Here is a 9,577-nt window from a genome sequence, read left to right on the forward strand (position 1 = left end):
ATGAAGATTCGTTTCAAGTCAGATGTATCATGTCTCAGTCAAGTGCTTACTCACTTTACTACACACCCAGGCTGTGTATTTTATCACTGCTTATCATTGATATAAAACCTTTATTACTTAAAGAAATAGATGTACACTTCAAGATAATAAAATAGCCCCTCCTTCTACTCTGCACCCCCCTCTCTCCCACCCTCCCTCAGCCCAAAAGTCAGCTTAATTAGGAAATAGAAGAATTCTCATAAAGGTCAGAAACAAGACAAGATCACTCACTATAACCTCAATTATTTAGTGCTGTTCTGTGGTACTATCCAATACAGTCAGCCAGTAGAAAAATACTGGAGTATAAAAATTGGAATGGGAGGGGAAGAGCACTGGGTGTTGTATGGAAAACAATTTGACAATAAAATATTATGGAAAAAAAATTGGAATGGGAAGGAGCTAAAATAACTATTTGCAGATTATAAGATTATCCATTGTGAAAAAACACTAAAAGAACCAAAACTATTAGAAACAAAAAGAATTCAGAGGTTCCACTGAAAGATGGCAATATAGAAAACTCTTGAACTCACCTCCTCCATGGACACACCAAATCTATAACTACTCATTGAACAATTCCATCTGAAAGAAGTCTGGAAACTAGCTGAGTGACTCCTATACATTCAGTGAATGAGAAAACCCCATCCTGACATGAGTAGGAAACACTAAGACACACTCTCACCATAAACCCCACTCTTGGCACAACATAATTGGGAGGGAACCCACAACTTCCAGCTTCTCACTGAGTGAAGGGTTAGGACCCACATTTAGTCTCTTAGCTTTTAAGATTTCCACTTTAGGGATGGGATCCCAAAACATTTCGGTCTGAAAGCCAACACAGTTTGCATCCACAGCAAACAAACAACAGAAGCAACTGAAGCGAACAAATAGTTAATAGGCTTGCAAGAATTCGCCAAGCTTATCCCATACCATAGGGCTCAGTGCAGAGACAGCAGACAGAAATGCCTATCTCTCAGCCTCTCCTGGAAATAAGTCTATTTGATTGCTTTAAAGTTTACTGCCTGAGGGTCAGGCATATGTCTAGGGTCAGTCTGCAATACTCCCTGGAGATTAGGAAGGTTGGCAGACACCATCATTCTACTCTCTCCTGCCCAGTTCTGGAACACTGATGTCATTCTGAAAAGAACTTGTAAACACATCTGTGGCCCTTTCGTGGAGCTGCCCAAGGGGTATAACCACTTATAGTACGGTTATGGTGGCCAGTGGGACCAGAGTTCCAGATCCAACAGAATAGTAGCAAATAAGTACTTTTTAAACAGCTACCCCCTGCCCAGTGCTCAGCGGAGAGGGAAAAGACAGATATACCCAACCTGCCTTCCCCTGAAAGAGGTCTATTTGAATACTTTAAAAGTGGCTGCCTGAAAGTCTGGCTTCTAATCCGCTTGTATCTAAGTTTTAACTAAGATCTTCCTCTTGGAATTCTGACAAGTTTTGGAGTACCCTCAAAGGAGGGTAGCTATGAACAAAGATGGCAGGCAGCTTGAACTATCACAAAGTGTTGAGAGAAGAAAAGTAAGAGATAAGTCCAGTTATCTCCTACACAAGACTACCCCCCATCAAGACTGAGAAAGGTGGCTTTTTTATTTAATGCACACAAACCAATAGAGAGAGTCAATAAAATGAAGAAATAGAAGAATAGATTACAAACAAAAGAACAAAATAAAACTTAAGAAATAGACCTTAATGAAATGAAGATAAGTGACTTACCTGATAGTTCAAAACAATGGTCATCAAGATGTTCACTGAGGTTAGAACAATGAATAAACAAAGTAAGAATTTCAACAAAGACATAGAAAAGCTAGGAAAGTATCAATGGAAAATAAAACTAAAAAATTCAATGGAGAGGTTTAATAGCAGACTAAATCAAGTAGAAAAAGAATCCATGGACTCAATCAGAGGAGCAAAAAGAAAAAAGAATGACAAAGAATGAGGATTTGGGGGCACCTGGGTGGCTCAGTTGGTTAAGCGTCCGGCTTCAGCTCAGGTCATGATCTCACCGTTCATGGGTTCAAGCCCCATGTCAGGCTCTGTGCTGACAGCTAGCTCAGAGCCTGGAGCCTATTTTGGATTCTGTGTCTCCCTCTCTCTCTCACCCTCCCCTGCTCATGCTGTCTCTCTCTGTCTCTCAAAAATAAAACTAAATTAAAAAAGATTTTTTTTAAAGAATGAGGATATGTTAAGGAACTAAGGACACCATCAGTCCAATATTTTTATTAGAGGGGTTCCAGAAGGAGAGAGAGAGGAATGGGCAGAAAGGTTGTTTGAAGAAATAATGCCTGAAAACATTCCTAACCTGGGGAAAGAAAGAGACAATCAGATACTAGAAGGCCAGAAACCTCTAAAAAGATGAAACTAAAAATATCCACACAAGAAACACTATAATTAAATTGTCAGAAGTGAAAGACAAAAGAATTTTAAAAGGTACAAGAGAAAAAAATTTATTACATACAAGGGAGTCCCCATAATACTATCAGCAGAGTTTTCAGCAGAAACTTTGCAGGCCAGTAGAGAGTGGTACAATATATTCAAACTGCTGAAAGAAAAGCATTGCCAATCAGAAATATTCCACCTAGCAAAGCTGTCCATAAGAATTGAAGTAGAGGGGGTTTTCAAGACAAAAGTTGAAGGAGTTCATCACCACTAGACCAACCTTATTAGAAATGTTAAAGGGACTTCATCAAGCTAATACAAAACAACACTGATTAATAACAGAATAATATATGAAAGTATAACTCTCATCGGCAAGATAAATATAAAGTTAAATTCAGAATACCCTAATGTAATGCTGGTGGGTAAATCACTTATAAATCTAGTACAAAGGATAAAAGAGTAGTTAAAATCAGTTTAATTATAATAATTAAAGGACACACAAGGTAAAAGGATGTCAATTGTGATATCAACCACATAAAACACGAAGGGGGGAGTAAAAACACGAAGGGGGGAGTAAATACATAGGCTCTAGTATGCATTTGAACGTAAATTATCAGATTTAAAAATATTATATCAGATTAAAATAAGCCTCCGACTTCAGCTCAGATCAATAATCTCACGTTCGTGGGTTCAAGCCCCACGTTGGGCTCTGTGCTGACAGCTCAGAGCCTGGAGCCTGCTTCCAATTCTGTGTCTCCCTCTCTCTGCCCCTCCCCTTCTTATGCTCTGACTCTATATCAAAAATAAAATATTTTTTAAATTTTTAAATAAAAAACATACTATTATAAATATAAGATATTTAATATAAGGTTCATGGCAACCATAAAGCAAAATCCTATAATAGATACACAAAAGACAAAAAGAAAGGAAATTGAGCACACCACTATAGAAAATGCAGAGCATACAAAAAGTAGAAAAAGAACAAAGAAATTACAACATGGCCAGAAAGCAATTAACAAAATGGCAAAAGTAAGCCCATACCTATAAATAATTACTTTAAATGTAAATAGACTAAATTCTCCAACCAAAAGATATAGTGTGGCTGACTGAATTAAACAGAAAAATCAGGCCCAAAGATATGCTGCCTACAAGAGATTCATTTCAGATTCAAGGACATATAAAGACTGAAAGTGAAGTGATGGAAAAACGATATTCCATGCATACAGAAACTAAAAGAAAACTGGGGTGGGTATACTTATATCAGACAAAATAGACTTTAAGACAAAGACCATAATAAGACACAAAGTTCAGGAATTAAGATGGCAGAGAAATAGAGGCACCCTGGGCTTTCCTAGCCCCTGAAAACAGCTGTATTGAGGTCAGATCCCTTGGAACACCCAGGAAATCAATCTTGGAGTGGCAGAAGGATCTCCACAGTTGGAGGGAGATGGCATGGCAGGTGCAAGGTGCATGGAAGTGAATTGTGGGAGAGAAAAATTGTAGTGCTGTGGAGGAGAGGGAACCCTTTCCATGAAGAGATGAAAGAGAAATAAAGAGAGTGGTTAAGAGAGTGTGGCATTGGTTCACACAGGAGGAAAGTCTTTCTAGACCATGGACTAGGGAGGGAGAAGTACTGAGTATCAAAAGTGGTTTTTTTCCCTTTGTTTTTTATTGCAAACAGCATTTGGAGCTCAAACTCTTGAGGATTTGAAAATGCAAGACATTCTCCAGACTGGAGTGGCAGTTCAGGCTCCTGAAGAAGAGGGAGATGGCCCCAGAGTGCATGGCATGGTGTAGAGATCTCTGAGGTACATTGGGAGACAACATCCCCCTTCCTGGAATGCATATGGAAAAAGGTATATTGGAAAAAAGACCCTTCAAACACAAGCAAAAGGCCTTTCACCAGCAGGGGACATAGGCGCACCCAAAGGGAATATAAACACTGCTGCTTTTAGCAGTGCTACACCATAGATTCCGTACGCTACATAGGCATGGGACAGTTTTTCAAGGACAAAGAACTTCAGACAAAGCATGGAGAGGCTCTACTCCAGAGGAGGCGGAGGTTCATGCAGTGTCTGGTCCTTTAGGAATTCAAATGTTGAATCCCAGCTGCACACCAAAGAAAAAACACAGGAGAGGTGGTCCAAAACAAGCTGACTGCCCTCACTATTCTGGGAGGGCTGTTGGAACAGTGGGGAGTAAGAGATCCCCTTTCCAGGGAAGGAGAGACTGAATGGTGCCATTTTTCCTCTCCCTGATACCAACATGGTGGGACTTCATAAAGCAATACAACAGCCCCCAGTGGTGGCAGGACCTACCGACACCACACACTGCCCTCCCCCATGCTTGGAAACTGCTTATTTACGGGACAAGACTGACTCTGAGCCAACGCAGTGGGCTTCTCCTCCAGAAGGCTGGCAGAGCCAGACCCTCTGTGCCAAGTGTACTCAAAATTGAGTGCTTCAGAAATGATACCTGCAATTCTGGTAGAAATAGCACCAGGCTTACTTTTTTCTTCTTTTGGATTCAGGCTCATAGTTTCTTGTCTATCTTTTTTTTTAATCAGGCTCCTTGAGTCCTTACTTTTTCTTTCTCCACCCCCTCCCCAAATCTTTTCCTTTGGAATCAGCCTAATAGTTTTGTTTTGTTTTGTTTTGTTTAATTCATTTGGTTTCTTTGTTCCCTTTCATTTTCTTTTTTGAGATCATGGTTTGGTTTGGTTTTTCCTTTTTCTCCAGGTTTATTTTAACAAACAAACCAAAGCACACCTAGTTAAATGTCCAAACACTCCCCACTGCAAGCAAAGAGAAGCTCTGCAGAGGACTGACCAGCAGGAAAGAGCAGCCAAAATGCAACAGAAGAGTGCACACAGCACACACCAGAAGCCCTTCCTGAAGCACCAGGCCCTGAGGAATGTATGACCTGTTTTTAATATAGCAGTACTCTCAGGTGCAAGAAACAGAACAAGCTTTTAAAACATGCAAAAGACAGAAATTTGGCCAAAATGATAAGACAAAGGAATTCACCCCAAAAGAAAGGTCAAGAAGAAATCACAGCCAGGGACTTCCTAATGACATAAGCTATGTGTCTGAACAAGAATTTAGAATATCAGTCATAAGACTACTAGCTGGGCTTCAAAAAAGCACAGAAGACACCAGAGAAACCCTTGCTGCAGAGGTCAAAGACCTAAAAACTAGGCAGGCTAAAATAAAAAATAATATAACTGAGATGCAAAACCAACCGAATATAGTCACCACAAAGATTGAGGAACCAGAAGAGAGAATATAGCAGATAAAATTATGGAAAATAATGCAGCTGAAAAGAAGAAAGGAAACTTTTAGATCACAAGGGGAGACTTAGAAAACTAGTGATTCCATAAAATGAAACAATATTTGTATCATAGGAGTCCCAGAAGAAGAATAGTGGGGAAAAGGGTCAGAAGTTTGAAGTATGAACAAATTATAGCTGAGAACTTTCCTAATCTGGGGAAGGAAACAGGTATTCAAATCCCAGAGGCAGAGAGAATTCCCCTCAACATCAACAAACACATGTCAACACCATGACATAACATAATGAATCTTGCAAAACACAAAGAATTCTAAAAGCAGCTAGGAAAAAAGGTTCTTAATCGACCTGAATAGACAAATAAGATTAGCAGCAGACCTGTCCACTGAAAATTTGGGAGGCCAGAAGGGAGTGGCAGGAAATATTCAATGTGCTATGGGAAAATATGCAACCAAGAATTCTTTATCCAGCAAAGCTGTCATTCAGAAAAGGAGAAATAGTTTCCCAGAGAAACAAAAACTATAGGAGTTTGTGACCACTAAACCAGTCCTGCAAGAAATGTTAAGGGGGACTCTTTGAGTAGAGGAAAAAAAAGAAGACCAATGCAACAGAGAATGCCAAGGACCAGAAAACATCACCAGGAACACCAACTCTACAGAGAACACATGCACTAAATTCATATCTTTTAATGGTCACTGAATATAAATGGACTAAATGCTCCAATAAAAAGACATAGGGTATCAGAATGGATAAAAACCTGAGATACATCTATCTGCTGCCTACAAGAGACTAATTTTAGACCTAAAGACACCTGGAGATTATAAGTGAGGCGATAGAGAAGCACTGATCGTGTTAATGGAGATCAAAAGAAAGCTGGAATAGCCATACTTACATCATACCAACTAGATTTTAAAACAAGGCTGTAACAAGAATGACGAAATGTATTATACCATAATTAAGGGGTCTATCCATCACGAAGAACCAACAATTATAAATATTTATGCCCCCAACTTCAAGCCTCCAAATATATAAATCGGTTAATAAGAAACATTAAAAAATGCATCCATAATAATACAATAGTAGGGAAATTTAATACCCCACTTACAGCAATGGACAAATCATCTAGGCAGAAAAATCAATAAGAAAACAATGGCCTTGAAAGACACACTGGACCCGATGGACTTAACAGATATATTCAGAAAATTTATCTTAAAGCAGAATACACATTCTTCTCAAGTGCACATGGAACATTGTCCAGAACAGATCACATACTGGGCCACAGATCTGCCCTCAATAGTTACAGAAAGATCAAGATCATACCATGCATATTTTCAGATCACAGTACTATGAAACTTGAAATCAACCACAAGAAAAAAATATGGAAAGCCCTAAAGTACATGGAGGTTAAAGAACATTCTACTAAAAAATGAATGGGTGAAAGAAGAAATTTAAAAATACATGGAAACAAATGAAAATGAAAATGAAACTGTGACAGTCCAAATCCTTTGGAATCCAGCAAAAGCAGTCCTAAGAGGAAAATACATTGCAATTCAGGCATATCTCAAGAAGCAAAAAAGGTCCCAAATATACAAACTAAACTTACACCTAAAAAGCTCAAAAAAGCAATAGCAAATAAAGCCTAAAGCCAGCAGAAGAAGGAAAATAATGAAGATTGGAAGAGAAATAAATGATATAGAAACAACAAAAAGCAGAACAGATCAATGAAGAATAAATAAAATTGATAAACCCTTAGTCAGACTTATCAAGGAAAGGACCCAAATAGATAAAATCACAAATGAAAGAGGAGAGATCACAACCAACACCACAGAAATACAAACAATTAAAAGAGAATACTATGAAAAAAATATATGCCAACAAACTGGACAATCTAGAAGAAATGGACAAATTCCTAGAAACTCACATACTACCAAAACTCAACAGCAAGAAATAGAAATTTTGAACAGACCTATAACCAGCAAAGAAATTGAATCAATTATCAAAAATCTCCCAACAAACAAGGACCAGACCACTTCTGAAGGGAACTCTACCAGACATTTAAGAAGAATTAATACCTATTCTTCTGAAACTGCTCCAAAAAAAAAAAAAAAAGAAAAGAAAGAAAGAAAGAAAGAAAAAGGGGGGGGGAAGGGTGAAAAAACAGGAAGGGAAAGGAAGGGAAGTTCCAAAACTCCATCTATGAAGCCAGCATTACCTTGATTCCAAAACCAACAAAACCCCACTAAAAGGGAGAATTATAAGCCAATATCCCTGATTAACTGGATGCAAAATTCTCAAGATACTAGCAAATCAAAGTCAAGAGTAAATTAAAAGAATTACTCCCCATGATCAAGTAGGGTTTATTCATGGGCTGCAGGGCTGGTTCAATATCCATAAATCAATCAACATGATACACCACATTAATAAAAGAAAGGATAATAACCACATCATCCTGTCAATAGATCCAGAAAAAGCATCTGACAAAACACAGCATCTTTCTTAAGAATCCTCAGAAAGTCAGGATAGAAGGAACATATCTTAACATCATAAAAGCCATACGTGAAAGGCCCACAGCTAATATCATCCTCAACGGGGAAAAACTGAGAGCTTTCCCCCTGAGATCAGGAACACGACAGGGATGTCCACTCTCACCACTGTTGTTTACATCGTGCTGGAAGTCCTAGCATCAGCAGTCAGACAACAAAATTAAATAAAAGCCATCCAAATTGGCAAAAAAGTCACACTTTGAGTTTTCACAGATGACATGATACTCTACATGGAAAACCAGACAGATTCCACCAAAAAAGCTGCTAGAACTGATCCGTGAATTCAGCAAAGATGCAGGATAAAAAAAATCAATGCACAGAAATTGGTTGCATTTTTTACACCAATAATGATACAACAGAAAGAGATATCAGGGAATCAATCCCATTTACAATTTTATAAAAAACCATAAAATACCTAGGAATAAACCTAACCAAAGAGGTAAAAGATCTGTATGCTGAAAACTATAGAAGGTTTATGAAAGAAATTGAAGAAGACATAAAGAAATGGAAAACCATTCCATACTCATGGACTGGAAGAACAAATATTGTTAAAAATTGTATAAACAAATCTACATATTCAATTCAATCACAATCAAAACACCAGCATTCTTCACAGAACAAACAATTCTAAAATGTGTATATAACCACAGAAGATCCCTAAATAACCAAAGTAATGTTGAAAAAGAAAACTAAAGCTGGAGGCATCACAATCCTGGACTTTAGTCTCTATTACAAAGCTGTAATTATCAAGATAGGATGGTATTAGCACAAAAGCAGGCAGCTAGATCAATGGAACAGAATAGAGAATCCAGAAATGGATCCAAAAATATATAGCCAACTAAACTTCAACAAAGCAGGAATGAGTATCCAATGGAAAAAAGACAGTCTCTTTAGCAAATGGTGCTGGGAGAACTGGACAGCAGCATGCAGAACCTGGACTGCTTTCTTACACCATACACAAAACTTAATTCAAAATGAATGAAAGAACTAAATGCGAGAGAGAAAACCATCAAAATCCTACAGGAGAAAACATGAAGCAACCTCTTTAACCTCAGCTGCAGCCACTTCTTGAAATGTCTCTGAAGGTAAGAGAAATAAGAACAAAAATCAACTATTGGGAGACCTCATCAAGGTAAAAAGCTTCCATGGGTTCAAGCCCCAACTTGGGCTCCGTGCTGACAGCTCAGAGCCTAGAGTCTGCTTCTGTGTCTCCCTCTCTCTATGTCTCTACCCCACTCACATTCTGTCTCTCTCTCTCTCTCTCAAAAATAGACATTAAAAAAAATTTTTAAGATAAAAAACTTGTGCACAGTAAACAACAA

The sequence above is a fragment of the Suricata suricatta genome, chromosome 4 (assembly GCF_006229205.1).
Source record: "Suricata suricatta isolate VVHF042 chromosome 4, meerkat_22Aug2017_6uvM2_HiC, whole genome shotgun sequence".
In the NCBI taxonomy this organism is placed as follows: domain Eukaryota; kingdom Metazoa; phylum Chordata; class Mammalia; order Carnivora; family Herpestidae; genus Suricata; species Suricata suricatta.